Source organism: Rhodnius prolixus, unplaced genomic scaffold, assembly GCF_049639745.1.
Source record: "Rhodnius prolixus isolate KJV_2025 unplaced genomic scaffold, Rpr scaffold_5, whole genome shotgun sequence".
Taxonomy (NCBI): Eukaryota; Metazoa; Arthropoda; class Insecta; order Hemiptera; family Reduviidae; genus Rhodnius; species Rhodnius prolixus.
The window spans coordinates 21902457-21923912 of NW_027411624.1; positions in this window are offsets into that span (position 1 = coordinate 21902457).

Below are 21456 nucleotides of genomic sequence, written 5' to 3' on the forward strand. Positions count from 1 at the left end.
TGAAGAGGTAGAGATGACCTCGGAGGGGGCTAGGCTCCATCGCATAATATCAAAAAGTCCAGGGGGTGCCCTGGGTACCATCAGGAACGAGGAAGGGATTTTTACCAAATCGGGGAGAGACACATTGGAGTGTCTCATGAGAACTCATTTTCCCGATTCGAAGGTAATTGAGTCAGGACAGCATGGTGAGGATACTCTGGGACCCGATAGGTGTCGGGGGACCAGGGAAACCTGGGCCGTGGCTAAATACTGCATTACCTACAATAAGGTGGTCTGGGCTGTAAATTATTTTAAGCCCTATAAATCCCCGGGTCCTGATGGCATTTTCCCTGCCCTTTTGCAGCAGGGGAAAGATTTAATTACTCCTATTTTATGCAGGATAATGAGGGCATGCTTGGCACTCAACCATGTCCCTAGGGCATGGAGGCCTGTAAAAATTATCTTTATTCCAAAGCCTGGGAAGAGAACTCATACCCAGGCGAAGGAATTTAGACCAATAAGTCTAACATCGTTCATGTTGAAGGTGCTAGAAAAACTGATTGATATGTATATTAAGGAGGTGGCTTTAAAGCAACGGCCTCTGCATGCCAATCAGCATGCCTACCAAACAGGCAAATCTTGCGAGACAGCCCTCCATTGTCTGGTTAAGGAGTTGGAGGCTTCGGTATTTTGCAAGGAAACAGCTGTGGGCGTGTTTCTGGATATTGAGGGTGCCTTCAGTAACACTACCTACAGTTCAATTGCCTTGGCGATGGATAGACATGGCGTAGAGTCCACTGTTTCAAGATGGATCTGTAACATGCTATCGTCAAGGAGAATCACAGCGACCCTTTTTGGGGAATCGCTGGAGTTAACGACAGTTAGGGGGTGCCCTCAGGGGGGGGTTCTATCCCCGCTCCTTTGGTGTATGGTCGTAGATGAGTTACTTGAGGTGCTAGACCTTCGTGGGTTCTCGGTCCTTGGCTATGCAGATGATATTTCTGTGGTGGTCAGGGGTAGACATGAGACAATCGTGGCTGAACTCATGCAGGAAGCTCTCAAGGTTATAGAAAATTGGTGTAGAAGGGTAGAGCTTTCAGTGAACCCTTCTAAAACTACTCTGGTTCCCTTTACAAGGAGAAGGGACAAGGAGAGCTACAAAAACCTTCGATTTTTTGGTAAAACTCTGGATGTGTCGGGTGAGGTCAAGTATTTGGGCATTGTCCTGGATACCAGACTCACTTGGAAGGCGCAGATTGAGAGAGTTACATTAAGGGCTAAACAGGCCCTTTGTGGAATAACTAGAACCTGTGGGAAGACATGGGGTCTTAGCCCAAAGATGACCCACTGGCTCTATACACGTACAGTCATACCTATCATCACCTACGGTTCAGTGGTGTGGTGGAGGAAGACTGAACAACAGACGGCAATTAAGGCTCTAGCAAGGGTGCAGAGACTGGCCTGTCTGATGATCACGGGGGCCTTTAGTAGCACCCCTACTGCGGCGCTGGAAGTACTTCTGGGGTTGGCTCCGCTTCAATATGTTATTCAGGCGGAGGCAAGGGCCAGTGCGTACAGAATGGCGAGCAATGGGCAATGGAGGCGTATAAGTTCCTGCATTGGCCATATGATTATTTCAGATAAGGTCGACCCTGGGCCGGTTATTGACATGGCAGGGGACAGTATCTGTCCTAAATACAGTTTCGAGACTCCTTTTCAGGTGTGTATTAAACCGAGGACTGAATGGAGGGTAAACTGGACGGATCAGTACCGGAAGGGAGGCATTTGGTTTACCGATGGCTCCAAGATGGACTGTGGGACTGGGTCTGGAGTGTGTGGGGTTAAACCCGAGGTACTCATTGAGAGATCTCTTGGGAGATACGCCACAGTCTTCCAGGCCGAGGTTTTTGCTATTAAAATATGCGCTGAGGAAAACCTGCGGATGGAACCTAGAAATAGGGAGATTCGCATCTTTTCGGACAGCCAGGCTGCACTGAAGGCTCTCGTATCCTTCAGAATCACCTCTTCCCTGGTCTGGGAATGCAGGAAGGCCCTGGAACTACTGGCGCGGCACAACAAAGTTCGGTTGGAATGGGTGCCGGGTCATGTGGGTATTGAAGGGAATGAAAAAGCTGATTATCTGGCCAGGAATGGGGCTAACACTCCTTTCATCGGTCCAGAGCCTGTCCTGGGGATCACCAGGGGTTCGGTTCGCGCGGCTCTCAGAGATTGGATCTGGAGGGAGCACGAAAAGAACTGGGTGATGTGTCCTGGGGTTAAACACAGCAAGACCTTGATGCCTTGGCTGTGTAAGCAAAGATCCAAAGAGACCCTGTGTTTGGGCAGAAATCAGATTACTCTGATTACAGGCCTATTCACGGGGCACGGTAGGTTCAAGAAGCATCTGCGCAAGGTGGGGCTTATCAGCTCGGAGCCGTTGTGCAGATTATGTCAGGAAGAGGAGGAAACGGCCTCTCACCTGTTGTTCGATTGCGTTGCAATCGAAAGTTTGCGCTATGAAACCTTTGGAACGTTGAGGCCGAAGGAGATAGTAGCGCAAAAACAACTAGTAGGGAAAGTCCTTGACCTCTTTAGGAGGGGAGGGTTCGCCTACTAGAACTAAGAAGGGATTGGCACAATAAGTCTTCTGTGGCTGCGGTGCCTTGGGGTATAGGTCCCGTCCCAACTAATATCTTATCTTATCTTATCTTACCATGTCAACTGCCACAGTTATTTATACGAGTGTAAAATGATATTTTTGGTTTTCGACTTTGTAAATTGATGATTTTGGAAGTATTGAGGTACGGTCAATCAACAAATTTAACTACAAATTTTGTTTCATCTCACCAACGTTTCGGTAAATCTATTAATTTCGGTAAATCTTCACAAATTTTACAATGTCAGTTTTTTCAAATATTTTTATTTTTATTTATTTCTTGATAATTTCAAAAAAATCGTAAAAATGTTTTTGTATAATTTTGATGTTACTCAATCTGTATCTATATTAGTGTAACACTGGGTGACCCAGTGAAAATGACCACATTTATTTCTTTAATAACAACAAAAGTATTATAGATATAAAAGTAACAAAAAAATCTTTGAAAAGTAGAAACATGGGAGATTATTTGTGGAATATTACATCCTTCAAATGATGACCGTTCTGGGCTTTACATTCTTCCAATCGTTTAACAAAGTTTTTGAATACTTTCTTCAGCATGGAAGCCGAAATTTTTGCGAATTCGGCTCTAATCCTCGATTTTAAATCCTCTAGATCACGGGGCTTGGTTTCATAAACACGACTTTTCAAATACCCCCACAGAAAAAAATCTGGAACCGTCAAATCTGGCGAGCGAGGCGGCCAAGCGAAATCTGAAGAACGTGACAATAAACGAATTCCAAACGTTTCTTTCAACAACGCAAGTGTAAGAGCGGCGGTGTGACAAGTTCGAGGTTCGAACCAGGTTCGATTCAAACGACGTTTGCGGCGGAGTTGGGGGATGAGGAACAAGTTTAACATCTCCCTGTACCTCTCTCCATTGACGGTTCCGTCGAAAAAATACGGTCCGATAATTCCCCACGACGCTACACCGGCCCATACTGTAACTCGTTGGCTATGTAACGATTTTTCTGGAATGAATTGGGGATTACCACTTGCCCAGTACCGAAAGTTTTGTTTATTTACCGATCCAGAGAGTTCGAAATGAGCTTCATCGCTCATTAAAAGATTATTTAAATCAATCTCACCATCGTCCAATTTCTTTAACATGTTTTCGGCGAAAAGTAATCTCTGTCGGTAATCAGTTTCTTTCAATTCTTGAGTGATCATCAACTTATATGGATGGTGGTTCAAGTCTGAGGTTAGAATTCGACGCACAGATTCCCTTGATAACTTTAAAGAAGCTGCGTGACGGCGAGCGGAACGAGTTGGACTAATTTTTATTGCTTCCCGATGTTTTCCGGTGTACGAACTGTTCTTTTGGCACCTGGATGAATCTTATCAGTCGTCTTGCCACTTTCACGGAAGTTTTCAACCCACCTGAGGATCGATTTTCGCGTAGGAACAGATTCATTACTTTTAACTTTGAACTGTTTACGAAACGCTCTATGAACTTTCACAACCGATTTATCTCGAAAATATGCTTCTACACAAAATGCTCGTTCTTTTGCAGTGTAACGTTCCATGATTACTAAAATGTTGATAACAGGAATCTCCCAGGTCTCTACTAACCATAGAGCGCGCGTTCGTCCCTGTAGCAGTGTTACCACCACAGTTATTCAAAAAAGAAATGTGGTCATTTTCACTGGGTCACCCTGTATTTCTTTTGTACAGACCCTGAAGAAGGTAATAGATTTACCGAAATGTTGGTGTGATGAATCAAAATCTGTGTTTGTGTGAATTTATTGATTGTCCGCACCTCAATACTCCCAAAATCACTAGTGTAAAATGTTTTGTAACCCAGCAAGCTATGTATGATATTCAAGTAGGAGAATGTTATTTGTTTCTTGATTATGAGTAATTGTAATTATTGAAATTGTGTTAATTTGATGAAATTCTGCTAGTTTGTATTAGCTTCTTTTTTTGTAACTTTATTTATGATGGGTGCCATCAACTTCTGGAGGGAGTTTCGAAACTGTAGGAACCTTATTAAAGGAATCGCTGTGAATAAGGTAAGTTGTCTTACCCTGGATTCGAACCTGGCTGTCTTTAAAATAGAAACAATAGTTCTATTGGTCAAAAGAAAATATATACATATATGGGCTAGCCTACTAAAGAGGAGGCACTGATACGTTAGTAACTTTAGAGGGAGCTATGCTGCCTTAATGAAGATTAAATTTAGAGGATTGTGTGAGGCACACCTAAGTGGTTGATACTTTGATCTACCAAGGGTCCCAAATCTTTAGGTATGAATCTATTGTTATCTACGTTATTGATTGGACAGGAATTATTATAATCTTAAATTTTCTTCATTCAAGTTAAATCTTTCTCCAATGAAGTGAACATAGACCTCACGAAATCTCGTTGGAGAATTCCCCAGTTATTCAATAATAATAATTATTATTATTATTATCTTTAAATTGTAGGGACCATCTTTCCAAAATTGTAAGCAAAGTTATTTCCTTAACAAAAACTTACAGTTTAAAATGTTAAGTATAAGGGTTGATTAAACGCCAAAAGGTACACAAATCAGCAAGTACCCAAACATTTCATTCATACTTCTAGTATCATGTATTTTAGAATGTATTAGATGTCACAGACCCTTGTGCAGGTCTTTTATCACCCATATATATTTTTCTGTTAAAATAATAAAAGATGTATCTCATCATCATACTTAGTATTAAAAAAGGCGCTTCATTTTAACTCTATTCCAAATTATTCTTGTGATTTATCTTTATTCTGAATAATCATCACATTCACTCGCATATTAAAAAGAAAAAGGGAAAGTTGGAGTTAGTCTATTACTGTTATAATTTGAATTACGGAGTTAAAACGAAAATTTAGTATTGAATTCGTCTTACGTGTGCACAATACTTGTTAGACAATTTGCATAAGACTCTGAGTAAAATGCTCAACAAAAGATTGCACTTGTCTTGAAGCTTCTAAAACCAAAATTTGTGGAAAATAATTTCAAATTAGAAACGTTGCAAATTTTAGAATATAAATTAATAAAAAAAAAAAAATGACTACTTGACAAACGATCGAAACTTAACCTAGACAACAAAAGACTCTTATATCTAATGTTACTGCGACCCATTTGGTCATACGGCATCGAAGTATGGGGATCGACTAAGCGTTCCAACTCACTACGCCTCCAGACATTACAGTCAAAAATACTTCGAAAACTTCTTAATGCTCCGTTCTATGTATCTAACCTCACCATCCACAATGATCTCAAAATCCCTTTCATTACAGATCTTGCTAACACTCGTTTCTTCAAATTTCATTCCTCTACAGCAGCACATCCTAACCCTCTCATAGAACCCCTATCTTCCTCCACATTACCAGGTAATCCTCTAAGGAGATTGAAGAGAAGATGGCCTCGTGATCTTCTCTCATCGTGAGAGCAGTGTAGCACGTTACTGGAGTGACACCACTGGGTGCCTTCTCCAATCATGATTTCCTGTTATTTCTTTTCTCTTTCACCATATTTGCATGTTGCAACAACTGTTGCAGTGGTAAGTTACAATAAAAGATTAAAAAAAAAAAAAAAAAAAATGAATTAATTTTATAAAAAATTCTGGCGAATAGCCACTTATTTTAGGACAGCAAATGTTCTGTTTTAAACATGCAAATTTAACAGTCGACTGTTCTTTTTCTTTTTTTTTTTTTGTTTTTAACAGAAACCACAGACATGAATAGTATGCATCAAAAATTTGGTATTAAGAAAAGACAAGAGTTTGTGAACATCAGTGGGTCGCTTCATAACTGTAAGGCAAAGTAAGTTTTTCTTTATTTTATTTTATTTTTTCATACAAGTAGTGTTCAAGAAGAGCCTGTAGTTAGTGTTTATGATATGTAATAAAGTAAAACACTTTATAGCGTATTTTATACCACTAACCATTTTTATTTATAACAGGGTATTATCATATCAAGTAGATATTTTAATAATATCACCGCATAACGCCAACAACAACAACAACTAGGACGGTGTAAAAGCAGACTGGTTTCTTGTAGAGAACACCGCCCTCTCTAATCTATAGTAAGTGCTGGGGCTATGTACACTCACACTTTGGCAGGAGTAAATAAAAAGACGAAGGTCCAGGATGCAGCGTAGTATACGGACATATTCCAATCCTGAGCTCCAGTAATAAGTACCATGGTTTTTCTACAGTTTTCTTGGTCGAACATCCGACCATTTTATCTAAACTATCTTCAATCATGTTCCCAACTGTTTTTTTTTTTTTTTCTTTATTTATTTTATTTTTATTTTTTCTAGGACATTCTGTTTGTTGTCAACTATACATTCATTGCAACCAACAAGTTTGCATCATACGGAACTCATGAGGGTAGGACTTATATAAATTATCTATGCGCAAATTCTTCTATAGAATCGTATTATTTTCTCTAAACTTTATGAGTAAGATTAAGTTTTTTTTAAATATTTGATAGCATGATTTGGGTTAAAATTCAGCATCGCCACTGCGTTCTTTTAAAAATATTTTATTTCTTCAATTTATTATTAATTATTATTATTATTTTTTTTTTTTTTTTTTTTTGGCGCATCAACAGCTGAGGTTATTAGCGCCCGGAGCTTTTTCCAGTGCACTGCCGGCCTCCGGACAGTGTTCTCTCGTTACAGACAACACTGTCCATCACCGGACAGTGAGCTGTAAGAAGCTCCTAGGAAGAGAAAATCTAAGGGTCAGCTGCTGGATTCGAACCCGGGACCTCCGCGTGGGAGTCCAGTATGCTAACCTCATAGCTAATCCCTTCCCTAATTATTATTATTGTTATTTTATTTATTTATTTTATTTTTTTAATGATTTAAGGCGCGTCAACATCTAAGGTTATTGGCGCCCGGAGCTTTCTTCAGTGCACCGCCGGCTTCTGGACAGTATTCTCTCGTTACAGACAACACTGTCTATCACCAGACAATGAGTGAGCTGTAAGAAGCTCCTAGAAAGAGAAAATCTAAGGGTCAGCAGCTGGATTCGAACCCGGGACCTCCGCGTGGGAGTCCAGTACGCTAACCGATTTAAGGCATATCAACATCTGAGGTAATTGGCGCCCAGAGCTTTATTCAGTGGGCTTCCAGACAGTGTTCTCTCGTTACAATGTCCATCACCGGAAAGTGAGCTATAAGAAGCTCTTAGGAAGAAAAAAAAAATCTAAGGGCCATCAGCTGGATTTGAACAGATTGTCTTTCAATTTATTATTAATTGTATAGTTAACTGAGTTTCACAAACCTTACTGATTTCAAAAAGTTGCTTCTTTATCAGTTTATCAACAACGCATTTAATTTTGAGATCATTGACCATTTCTCATTTTTTTGATACAATAATTAATAAATTAATTGACAGAAAATCAACAAAATTAACGATATGGAAAAGATTAGCTCAGTGTTTAGCGCATTTGATTTCGAATGAGGATATCATGGGTTCAAATCCAGATGCCGGCTCTCTTAGATTTTTCTTTTTCAAAATGCTCACTGTTTGGCAATAACGAGAGAATGCTGTCCGGAGAATGGTAGTGCACTGAAAATAGCCCCGGGCGACTCATTAGATGTTACCGCGCCTTAAATTTAAATAAATTAAACGCTTGCACTGAATCAATATGGATAGGATCCGTTACCTTCTTTTAAAAAAAATACTCTTACGATTGTTGTTACAATAATTGCCGAAATAACTTCTCCCTTGATACCTTAATCTGTCTGCTCTTTCTCACTTTTTCTTTCTACACCCTATTTATGTACCCAACTCAATTGCAGATATTTTCTTTGTCAAAATGATTATAAACATTTCTCTCAGTTTTTTGTTTTGAATGATTAAACATTTTAAGTTTGCGGGAGAACGAATCATTTTGTAAATATTTACTTTACCGAACTCACGCCCAAAAACAGTTTAAACAGTTCTTTGACTCGTTCTTTAGCAATGAATCATCTTCTATTCTAATAAATGTTTAAAACGAGTTAATTAATTACAATTTCTGTATAAACAGATAATTTCGATATCTTGACAAGATATACCATCAATCTAATACTCTTTTTTTTGCTTATAAATGATGAATATAGTTTGGGCTCGTTGATATTTATCCGTCTTAACAAACATGTTTCTTCTCTTTCATCTCTAATTTGATGGTTAATCTAAACCAGAATACATTTCAATTATTTTTGTTGTTAATTTTCAGACTGAACTTTTTTGTTTATTTATATTTCCGATCGCAAATCAACCATTTTTAAAAAACTTTAAATAATAGCGAAAGAACCAATTCCATCCTCTAATTCTTAATACATTTTAGAATAAAATAGAATATTTATTTATTTGTTGGTTGATTGAGTTTTTGATCGTTTTGGTCGTCAAGTATTGTGTAAAGTTTGTATACCTACTAGGTTTAACATAGTAGTTTCTTGTCTTTTCAGACTAGTTTTGTGGAGTCTGTCGGGGCGTGATAGGGTTCCGTGCTGAACCTTACTATTTCCGCACCCTGTGTAGAGAAGGTATGCCCAATGGGGATTGGAGGGTCCTTAAATGCGGAGAAAATAACCACAATAGCCACTTAGCATGTATAATTATAATTAAAATTAAATTATGAAATTGGAATGGATGCCCATTTTTTATTTATAGAAAAAAAAAGTAAAATAAAAAAGCTAAATTCCGATTTGCTGCTGGTGAGAATCGAACCTGCGCTGCGTAGTGTTAGTGTCAGCAGTCGCTCACGCTACCACTGAGCTAAGCCACTGGGTATGTAGTTGTGCTTCTCGACTGATGATAACCGTAGGTATGCGCCTGCTGGACACCGGAACTGCTCCCGTACATGTACGAAGCGTTATCGTAGGCGGAAACGTTCGAGATTTTCACTACCGCACTTGTACTCACTAATTTTATTCTTGATTTGCAAATTATTTAAAGAACGTTGTACTTGCAGTAAACGTAATTATAAACGTTGTACTTGCAGTAAACGTAATTATAAACGTTGTACTTGTACAAATATAATTATAAACGTTGTAATTGTACAAATGTAAGTATAAAACAATGTAGAGAAATTGAGCAAGGGATAGGCGAGGTGAATAATACGCCGACTAAGCCCTGATGTCTGCTCGCATCTGACTAGTACTGTACTACTACTAGCTGAGTACTGACTCTTGTTGCTGGGCACAGCAACAAGGTGCAAAGTTTAACTTTTATTGTTTGCTGTTAGGCAGCAAACAGCATTGACTGTAACCCTTATAGAATTTATTTTAACATTTTAAGTTATAATTTAACTTTGGGTACAGTCCACTCCAAAACTCATAATGTGGCCTGAACAGAGTCCATTGTCAATCTAACTTCTTAAATTAAACATTTTTGTAAAGTATTCGATTGCATGCCTTAAATTCAAGATATGAGCATTGAGTTTCGAGATTAACAATAGACGGCTTGAGATAGAACCTTGATCTCAAACTTATCATTAATTTAATGGAATTGATTCACATGAAAAGCCTTATAAAATTGAAAGAATCGCTTAACTGAATCACGCCATTGATTTTTTTTTGCTTTCTTTCAAATTGTAGAAATAAAATTCTAAAAGTGAGTGATCTTCAAAACAGTTTTTTTGAATAATTCAGTTCATTTTTACTTTTATGTCCAAGATTATTTATTTATTTTTACAACTGGTTTAACCCTACGGTATGCAGTTGAAGATGGACCTCGAAAAATGCGAAAAATAAATACGTAAGTAAATCAAATACCTAATTATTAAAAAGAAGAAAAAATAGAAAATACGAGGGGGTACCCAAAAATAACCGGAATTGCGTTGCCGCGCATGGAGCTTATGTAGTACGCATTTCTGCCGCTAGACGTGTATAGCGCAATTCCTTGCCAGTTCAGTCCTGCCTGTGTTGTCTGCCTGGCTTGTTCTGTTCATCTGCAGTGATTGTTTTTACCAGCGCTGTTTTGTTCTTTTTTCGTTTTTTATGATGGCAAGTTTAAGTGAACAACGTGCAGCTCTGAAATTTTGTTTTCTACTCGGCAAAAATGCCGCTGAAAGTGTTTTAATGTTGAAAACAGCTTACAAAGATGACGCTATGGGAAAAACTCAAGTATACGAGTGGTTTACTCGGTTTAAAAATGGCGACATGTCGATTGATGACAAACCTCGTTCTGGACGTCCATCAACTGCCCGAATCGACGAAAATGTTGAAAAAATTCGAGAGCTGGTGTTCACAGACCGTCGACAGACAATTGATCAACTGTCAGAGAGTAGTGGGTTATCTTGGAGCTCGGTTCAGCGAATTTTAACGGAAGATTTGAGGATGAAAAGGGTTGCTGCCAAGTTTGTTCCTCGAGTTCTGACTGACAATCAAAAAGAACATCGAGTTGAAACATGTCGTGCTTTGAAACAACAGCTTGAAATTGATCCAGACTTTCTGTCAAAGGTCATTACTGGTGATGAGTCATGGTGCTATGGTTATGACCCAGAAACAAAGCAACAGTCGAGCCAATGGAAGACGTCATCTTCACCCCGACCAAAAAAATGTCGTCAAGTCAAGTCAAACATCAAAACAATGCTGATTTGCTTTTTTGATGCCAAAGGCGTAGTCCATTCAGAGTTTGTCCCCCCAGGTCAGACCGTCAATCAAACCTTGTATTTGGAAGTTTTGAAAAGATTGCGCAATAGTGTTCGCCAAAAAAGACCCGATTTGTGGCAAACAGGAGACTGGTTCTTCCACCACGACAATGCACCTGCACACACAGCCATCTCTGTTACACAGTTTTTGGCTAAAAATGGCATGGTTCCGCTGCCCCACGCACCTTACTCGCCTGACCTGGCTCCGTGCGACTTTTTCTTATTTCCACGCATGAAAAAGGGCATGAAAGGTCACCGATTTGACAACATTGAAGAGGTCAAGAAAAAAACGAAGAAGGAGCTGTCAGCCATTTCTAAAGATGACTACAAAAAATGTTTCGAACAGTGGAAGCACCGGAGGGACAAATGTATTAGTTGTAATGGAGAGTATTTTGAAGGGGATAAGGTTGTTCTGTAAAAAATTTGTAAATAAATAGCTTTTAAAAAATAATTCCGGTTTTTTTTGGGTACCCCCTCGTAATGGATGCTAAACTTTAAATTCTAAAATAAAAAAGTAATCTCATGCGGCAAAAGATAAACAAAAATACACAATGGTACCAACAGTACAAAAAATAAAATATACTTCAATGACCTTAATAAATAACAATAAATTCGAATCCTCCTATTTAAACAATAAATAAATCCAAGATAACTTAGCAAAAAACAAAATAATAATAATAATATTAATAACAAAAATAAAAAAGGCAAGAATAATACAAAAATAGATAAAATGATAATTAGACAGTCTGTAAATACTAACAAAAAATACTTCTAAATTTACTTTTAATGTAAAAAATATTTACACAGAAAGCAAAGACATCATTCAACTTGCTGAGACGTTCTGGCTCCATAAAAGAAAGAAGATTTATAAAAATTTTATTAAAACTATCCACAGCACCACAATATTTTTGAATAAGTGGATCTCTATATGATGAAAGAGTAGGACACCTTGCGATTGCATGAGCAATGTCATCAGGTTCGTTTAACGAGCACAGTTGACGCAACTCATTACTATTAAAATCAAATCTTCGCCTATTGAAATATACTTTATCGTTTTTTTTTTTTGTAACTTAAACGAAGTTGAGCCACTATATCTCAATTTTTCAATATGAATATTACAATTAAAGTAAAGTTCTCCCAAGTTTAAATTACTTTAGTGTCTGTAAAACGGATTAGTATATCGACTATTCAGAACTGTATGTCCAAGATTATAAGAAGTAAGCAGTACTGTCGGTTATGTTAAAAAGAATCATAAAAAAGAAAAATATATTTCAATATTTTTGGAGCAGAAGGGAAAGATTTGAAGAGATAATAACCAGGCTAATATAGTCTATCTAAACCAATGGAATGGAAATAATAAACTTTATACCTCCATTTTACATAAACCTCAAATAATAACCTCCTCATTTTTTTGCAAAAAAAAAATCGCATGCGAACAAAAAAAGGAACAAAGAAAGAGAAAAGAACAAAGAACATTATAGGAAAGAGCATTCTTGAAACTATTCCAGAACTCATAACGTCCGTAATACGGAACGCAATAATCATATAATAAAATTTTTTGTTTATATTAAAGGGGTTTTGTGCCGACTGTTTGTTTGAACAATGTGCCGGCAACGTTATTGCGGTTGCATAATATAATAAGTGTTTTCTGCATGCACCCAACATTTCGTGTTATTAAATCTTTAATAAAAAAAATAGAAGAATTTTGCCGTATAGCCAATTAAAGTAGTATGTTTAAAGCATGAAAATGGGTTTGAACTGACGTGTTTAGCATTGTTTAGGTTAGTTTTCATGGTTTATACGTGTCTGGATTAAGTTTTTACTCAACCAGCAGTATTTTTTCTCCACTTGCTAGCTAGATTAACCAAATAATTTAGGTTATCTCTCAAGCACGTCATAATGTGCAAATGCCCTTACCAACTAGGAAATCTCTTAAAACTAGCGTTGATGGGCTGGCAATTTCTAGAAGGACTACCCACCTTTATTTGAAGCATAATTGTTAAATGTTAAAAGCGCCATGTTAGTCGAACTTTTAAAGGCAAGAGAACCTGTAAAGTTAAAATGTATTTTGTGAGTTCGATTTCCACTCTAGACCTTGTATTGTAATTGATGTTTAACCAATTCACTGCAGAAAAATGCCAATTACGCATAAAAGGCAGAACACTAAACGCGGAAATTATACTAAAGAAAATTTGAGATCATATTAACCCCACATCCAAACTGTCGTCTCTGCGAGAAAACGAGCCAAGTCTGTTGCCACTTTATTAACTACTCTCGAGCACATTGCTGTTGTGGAAAACAGAGTTGCAAAGAAATCCAAGCCAATAAGAAATATCATCCCCAAAGAGACAGTTCTGAAAGGAAGGATTGTCCGAAAAAGAAAACGCTCACCTTCCCCAAGTTCCGATGAAGAGGACGAAACAGGAATCGAATTTTGAAGAGGAAAGTGATGCCATTTTAGAAATCGATGAAACTGAAAGTACAGGATATGGAGAAAGCTACAACAAGACCAGAAAAAAAAAGAAGATTGGTTGGAGTGCGTAATATGCCGGAAGTGGTTCCACGAAAATTGCTCTTCTTTTGCATACGCTTGCCAAAATTGTAGTAAAAGCGCATTTAAAAAGAAGAATAAGTAAATATTAAGTAACCATTCATTGTTTTCAGTTATTTTTACGTTTTACTAGTGCAATTTCATTTACAATATGAGGCCATCTCTCCCAAGTTACATTGGCCAACTCACCCAACCCAGTGGGGATAGATGGCCAATTGCTATTTTTTTTTTGTAAAAATAAAAAAATGTTTCCCTTAGCATTTTTTCTGAAATTTTCTCCTTATCTTATGTTTGTGAGCGTATGAGGTTTCCAAAAATAATAATAAAGTAAGCCTAGCCCTTACCAAAAATTTGCAGACACCCTCCAAATAAAATGGTGGCCATCTCACCCGACTTTACCCTATAGTAAAGTATCTAGTTATTGCGAAAATATTAAATAAATAAATAAAAATACAGTTATAATGGAGGATTTGCCTCAAATTTTAAAGAAAATTTAGGAATTTTATCTTTTATAGAAAAAGACCAAAAAAAAATTGTCAAAGTTGGGTGTTTTTCAACGTTACGCTTTTTCGTGCACTTTTTGACGATCAACCCTTATACAACTGTCCTACCGGACAATTTTAATACTAGCTTGTAAGTCCGTGTCATCTAATTAGGTAGTTGGTAGACATGTAAAGCCCGCCTGAAAAAAAATAAACATTACTCTTTTTTGGGTTAAATGATGAGAGCTGTTTTTCAGATCCAAGCGTTTGTAAAACTATTGTCTGAATAAAATCCATAATCCGTGCCACATCTTTCGATGCCATATTAAAGCTTTCGATAGATATACCCTAACTGAAGACCTCAGAACTTTATAGTAAAAATCTATAAATCTCGATAAATTATACTTCTTTAAAAGTAATTGCAGTAAATTTAACATTTCACACTGGGTTTAGTTTAAGCTTCACGCAAAAATAAATGCTTAACAGACTTTTTTTTTAAGTAACGCTAGTTATGGAAGTTATGAAGGCTGTGGACAACACTGTGAAAATAAAGTCACAAGATCAATGACTGTACTACCAAACAAGAGTTCATAAATATTTATAATAAATAATTTGCTGTAAAACTTCATAGCCTATATAATACACCAGTATAATTTACTGTTATGTGCGCTTATATATAGACTTAAAACTGGCCTAGGCTTCTTTATATTCCTAATATACATAACTTTACTATTTGCCATAACTACTATTATAGCTGAGTTGGTGAATTGGTACATAAAATATGCGCTGGAGGTTATCTATTTATTATTATTATTATTAAAGTTATTCCCATGACACTTCCATTTATATAATTCGCTCCTTGCATCTAGTTTCTGAATATTTCTGGGCTGTTTCTTGTTTTACAACTTACTAATTTTATGTGTGTGCTTTTTATTTCAGCTAACGTCTAATTTGCATCCGTCATTTTTCTTTTATATAGTCTCTGTATACAAAAATGATAATCTTCTTAACAACCACCATTACGTTAAGTTTAAAAGTAGGCAGGTAGCTTAAGCAACCTCCTCTTTCTTCTTTGGGATGCCCCAAGCAGCTTAACACTAAATGCGGTTACAAAAAAAAAAATGGATAGAAATGTATCCAAATTTAACTAATATAGACGCATCACAAAAACAGAACTATTCTGTGGACAGATGTGTGAAAAAAAACAGTCCTTCTTTTTCTAGGACTACAATAAGTTGAGGTAGCAAATTATAACGTTACTAACATATACTAAGGAAAAGGTAAAATGGCTTTTCTTTTGACGCGCAAGCGCATTTAACTAGTTGTTTTGTTAATGGACTATACTTATACTCACACATATATTTTTAAAACATTCTAGTTTGAAAACTAGTTTTTCATTTACTGCAAATTCTTGCTACAAGTTAGTTTGCTTTCCAAAACATATAAATATCTTCTGGTTGACCTTTTAATTTCATATTTTTCAAATTATTTTCATTCTTTGAAAAAATAACACTGCCTTCTCTATACTACGAGTATAACCTCTGATATCGTCCGCTGCCTTGGACTGTTTATCGATAAAAGACTAGCATGGAATCCTTAAGCGATGAGAAATGAACCCACGGATACAGACAATTCAAAAGACTATTAGACTATCGCTAGGGAACAATAGTTCTCTTGTACAATAGTTTGAAACCTATGTGGGCTTACGGACTAGAGCTGTAGGGTTCAGCCAAACCTACAAACATACGGATTGTACAAACATTCGGATTGTACAAACATTTCAGTCAAAACTCCTCCGATAGATAGCTGACGCTCCTTTCTACGGTGACTAACCTCACACTTCACAACGACCTCAACATTCCCTTCGTACAACCAACTCGCCAAGACTAAATAACAAAATTTCCATACTGCTCTCTCTACTTGCTCAAATCCTCTAATACAGTCTCTCGCCTACATTCCTAACAATTCTTCTCGCCGACTAAAACGCCATTGGCCCCGCGACTTCCTTGCAGTCTGAAGACCTAAACATCCTTCATATCCTGTAGAGAGTGTTACCGTTGGGTAGTTTCTTTCCTCCTGCCTTTCACGCAGTAATTTATCTTATATATTCCTTTAAAAAAAAACGGAATCCTTACACTTGACTTAACCGACAAGAAATAAACACTCGATATAGACATCTCAAAAGACTATTAGACTAATGAACAAACGTCTTTTGTACAACAGTTTACTTCAACTAAATATAGACTAACATAGAATCCTTACATTTGACTTAAGTAGAAGAAATAAACACACAATAAAGACAACTCAAAAGACTTAGACTTTCACAAGAGAACAAACTTCTCTTGTACAACAGTTTACTTAGACCAATATGGACCTAGGGCATCGAACCTATGGGCCAACCGGTCTAACCTCCAAGGAATTCAAACGTTGCAGTTGAAAATCCATCGCACAATGACAGAATCCAACCAAACCATTCACAATGACTTCAATATTCCTTTCCTAAACCAGCATATCCTCAATCTGTTATAAACACAACATCTTACCTGCACATCCGAATCCTTTAGTCTTTCGTCTTTCTTCCTAAAAACAATTCTAGAAGTCTTAGGCTTCGTGATTTTCTCGAATAAATATACGGGATTGAAGCTATCAGATTTCTCATTAATCAGTTTTCCTCACTAATTTTTTGTTGTACAGAACAGCTATATTAGTTATGGCCCAATTTTAGCGTTGTAATAATCAAGTAAATAATTATAGATTATAATTATTTTTTAGCAATTTAGATCAGTCGCATATAGTGAGGACTATTAATTTTGTATTGCCTCAAGAGGAATAGTAGCCCCAGTTTAGAGTATTAAGATTAAAAAGTACATTAAAGTAACGTTTTAGATTAATGTCTTTATATGTCCGAAGAGTGTATAGGTGAACAAGTAAGATTGAGTATACAGGAGACAGGATAATACATATTAGATAAGGATGAAAGGTAGTTTGGCCGTTCCCCATCAAGTAAACTACATGACTGACAAGACTAGCTTAGTCATCTAGAGTAATGCAAGAAACAGACTGGCAACAAGAGTCACAGATAGTGCCAAGCAATAATGGAGAAGGTATACCCAGATATTGTGTGTGTAATGCCATAGGGAGTCCATTATTGATGGCAGTGCCAGTTGTATTAATGACGTAGCGAGACCATGGCCGAGTCTCATTATGCCCTCGCCGTGCTTGACAAAGTGAAAAATGAAGCTATGCTTACTTTGCCGCTTAGTCAGCAAACCACTTACTTTTCTTATGTACACCATTCACTTCCATCTTATGATGGTTTACTTCTTCTTTTTTTCTTTTACCATCATGCAGTAATTCTGACTTAGGGCCCTCTGTGCAGGGTAAACTTTCTAATAAAATTTATTGACTAATCTATCATAATATCTGCTGCTCAACTCCTATCACATCAAATTTTCAAAATGATTTAATCCCTTCAAACAATGGTGGCGTTATCAAGGAGGCAGGTACGGATCAGTAGCAATTTCACTTCATTTAATGATTCATTAAAAAAAAAGAAGGTATAACAGTCACGAAAACTATCTTTTTGTAATTATTTGACATAGTAAGGAACTAAAGAGTGTTGAGCTGATGGAATTTAAGATTAAAGTTTAAATTATCCACCGTGCGAATTAAAATTGGTGCCCGAGATTAAATATGATTTGGCACCCATAATTATTCTTTTCTCTTTTGTTTCGTAACATCCCTAATTTTTTTTTTTTTTGTATTTCCACAACTGCAGCATATTTCTGCAATAAGTAAAGCTGATACAACATGATACATAGAATAAATACATGAATACTTTAGGGGAGAATTCGCCCATTGGTGAAACTCCCAAAGTGGTACTACAGTTCACTATTGTACATTGGCACTTACTTCATTGAGAAGATCGCGTGGCCACCTGCGTTTCAAACGCCTGGAAGGATTACCTAGATTATTTGTAACTAGAGGATTAGGATGTAAGGAAATTAAAGTTAAGAATCTACCAAAACAGGATCTTACAGTTCAGAAACATAGGGAACAAGAAAATCTTGGTAAAAAAACAGTGTTTGATTTGTGTTTGTTTGGTTTTAGCTATTCGACGGAGCATTTTTGATTGAAAAGATTGGATTTTTGTAGATATTGGAAGCTTTGGCTTAGCCTCAAAGTTCCATTCTGTGTATCCAGGCAGGTGGTTTAAGTATCATTATCAGTATCGTTTGTTATTTAGTGAAAGTTTAGATCGCTTGTCAAGAAGTCTAGAAAGAGGTTTGAATCGTATGTTTAGTTCTTTCCGTTTAAGTCTAATATATGGATTCCTGGTTAGGCGTTTGTCTATGAAGAGTTAGATAAGTCGTTTGTTTAGTGAAAGTTTAGATCGCTTGTCAAGAAGTCTAGAGACAAAGCTTGAATCGTCTGTTTAGTTCTTTCCGTTTAAGTCTAGTATGTGGATTCCAGGTTAGGCGTTTGTCTATGAAGAGTTTTAGTTAAGTCGTTTGTTTAGTGAAAGTTTAGATCGTTTACCAAGAAGTCTAGAGAGAAGTTTAAATCGTCTGTATAGTTCTTTCCGTTTAAGTCTAGTATGTGGATTCCAGGTTAGGCGTTTGTCTATGAAGAGTTTTAGATAAGTCGTTTGTTTAGTGAAAGTTTAGATCGTTTACCAAGAAGTCTAGAGAGAAGTTTAAATCGTCTGTTTATTTCATTCCGTTTAAGTCTAGTATATGGATTCCAGGTTAGGCGTTTGTCTATGAAGAGTTTTAGATAAGTCGTTTGTTTAGTGAAAGTTTAGATCGTTTGTTGAGAAGTCTAGAGAGAAGTTTAAATCGTCTGTTTAGTTCTTTCCGTTTATGGATTCCAGGTTAGGCGTTTGTCTATGAAGAGTTAGATAAGTCGTTTGTTTAGTGAAAGTTTAGATCGTTTGTCAAGAAGTCTAGCGAGAAGTTTGAATCGTCTGTTCAGTTCTTTCCGTTTATGGATTCCAGGTTAGGCGTTTGTCTATGAAGAGTTTTAGATAAGTCGTTTGTTTAGTGAAAGTTTAGATCGTTTACCAAGAAGTCTAGAGAGAAGTTTAAATCGTCTGTTTATTTCATTCCGTTTAAGTCTAGTATATGGATCTCCTTAACAAAAACTTACAGTTTAAAATGTTAAGTATAAGGGTTGATTAAACGCCAAAAGGTACACAAATCAGCAAGTACCCATCATTTCATTTATACTTCATTGATATGATTTAAGTAATTTTACTGCATTAACTTTTCCTTCACATTTTTAGAATTTATTAGATGTCACAGACCCTTATGCTGGCCATTTTCATCTACAAAATATTTGTTCTAGACTGTAGATTGTAATATCTATTTATCTATAATAATCAAACTATTAATTACAGGTTAAAAAGAAAAAAAAAATTAGGCTAAAGATTTCAAAAACTTTTTTAAAAAAAAGTTTACACCAACATACATTAATGATTTCATTTTATTTATTTTTATTTTAAAATAAAAATCGTCGGTTTAAGTTCATTCTTCGATTAAAGTAATTGTTATTTTATGAAGTAGTCAAACGTTTATAATAATAGGTAATAATTATCTGGCTTTATCGCAAATAATATAGTTTTCTTCAATTACATTCTCAATCTAGATGTTCTTCCCACAATGTTGTATATATGTAATATAAAATAAATAAGATTTGCATATTTTTAGGACAGCTAATTATTCCAGTATTTTACTATAAGTAAAATTAGGGGGACTAAATTAAATTACAATTGAGAAATGAATAATTATTGTTGAATAATCTACTTGTTATTAACTGTGTGTTATTTGTGCTCACGAATATTTCGGTAAGACGAATTCAAGACTGAAATATTGTTTTAAATCCTTCGTGATTCAAATTTAAACAGTGGCTGACTCTGACTTTGTCTTTTTCTACTTTAACATGCATGTATATGTGACTACTCAGAATAATTCAGAACTCATTTTATCATAATTATAACAAAAAAATATTATGAATGAACTGGCCAGCATAAGGGTCTGTGACATCTAATAAATTCTAAAAATGTGAAGGAAAAGTTAATGCAGTAAAATTACTTAAATCATATCAATGAAGTATAAATGAAATGATGGGTACTTGCTGATTTGTGTACCTTTTGGCGTTTAATCAACCCTTATACTTAACATTTTAAACTGTAAGTTTTTGTTAAGGAGATTTTTGTACCTTTTGGATAGATTTTTCTTTTTGTCTATTTTGCAAAGTTACATATCTGCTTTACAGATTTTTTTAAAATTTGGTATAAGCAATTCTATCATTATAACCTGATAAGGCGTTAAGTCGGAACCGTAACTACTGTAGAGATCTTTTTAAAGAACGATTATAATTGCGGTCCCCAAACCATCCTCAATAACAATTTTTTTGAGAAAGCGTTTTGAATAAAATAGGAAGGTATTTGTACGTAAATAGCAAAATTAAACTGCGATTTCAGTAATTCCTTTTAAGAGGAGCAAGAAAAATAAACTGCGATTACTGGACTTCTCCCTAAAAGGCAAAGATTTTGAATCGAACGACAATTCATTGATGTAAATCGGTTCACTCATTGATAATTTTAACGATTGCAGTACTTCCTGTTGGAAGGCGTAAGAGCATGATGGCACTTCACAGCCACGTAGAGGAGCTTTAATCACTTCTTCGTGCTAAATTTTATCAAAATCGGACTAAGCTTTATAGAAATATTGGTAATAATAGTTTTAGAAAGGGCCTTATTTGGGTAGGGCAAACTCCCCTCCTTATGAGGCATGGCGTCGAGACTTTTAAAGTACAAATCTGTACAAAATTTTGATTCGAATGACACTTTATTCAAGAAAATCGGTTCACGTCTCGATAATTTGAAAGATTGCTATACTTCCCCTTAACAAGTGTAAGAGCTGATCGCCGCTTTAATGTTACGTAGGGGAGCCCTAACCCTATCATCCTACCAAATTTTATCAAAATCGGGCCAAGATTTACAGAGAAATTAGAAATAATAATTTTGGAGGAGGCCTTACATAAAGGGGGCTAACTCCTCTCCCATTCGATGTACAGCGTCGAGACCCCCAAAAGGCACATCTACAAAAAATTCCGAATCGAATGACACCTCATTCATGAAAATCGGTTCACGCGTTTAGGCGGTACGCGGTTTACAA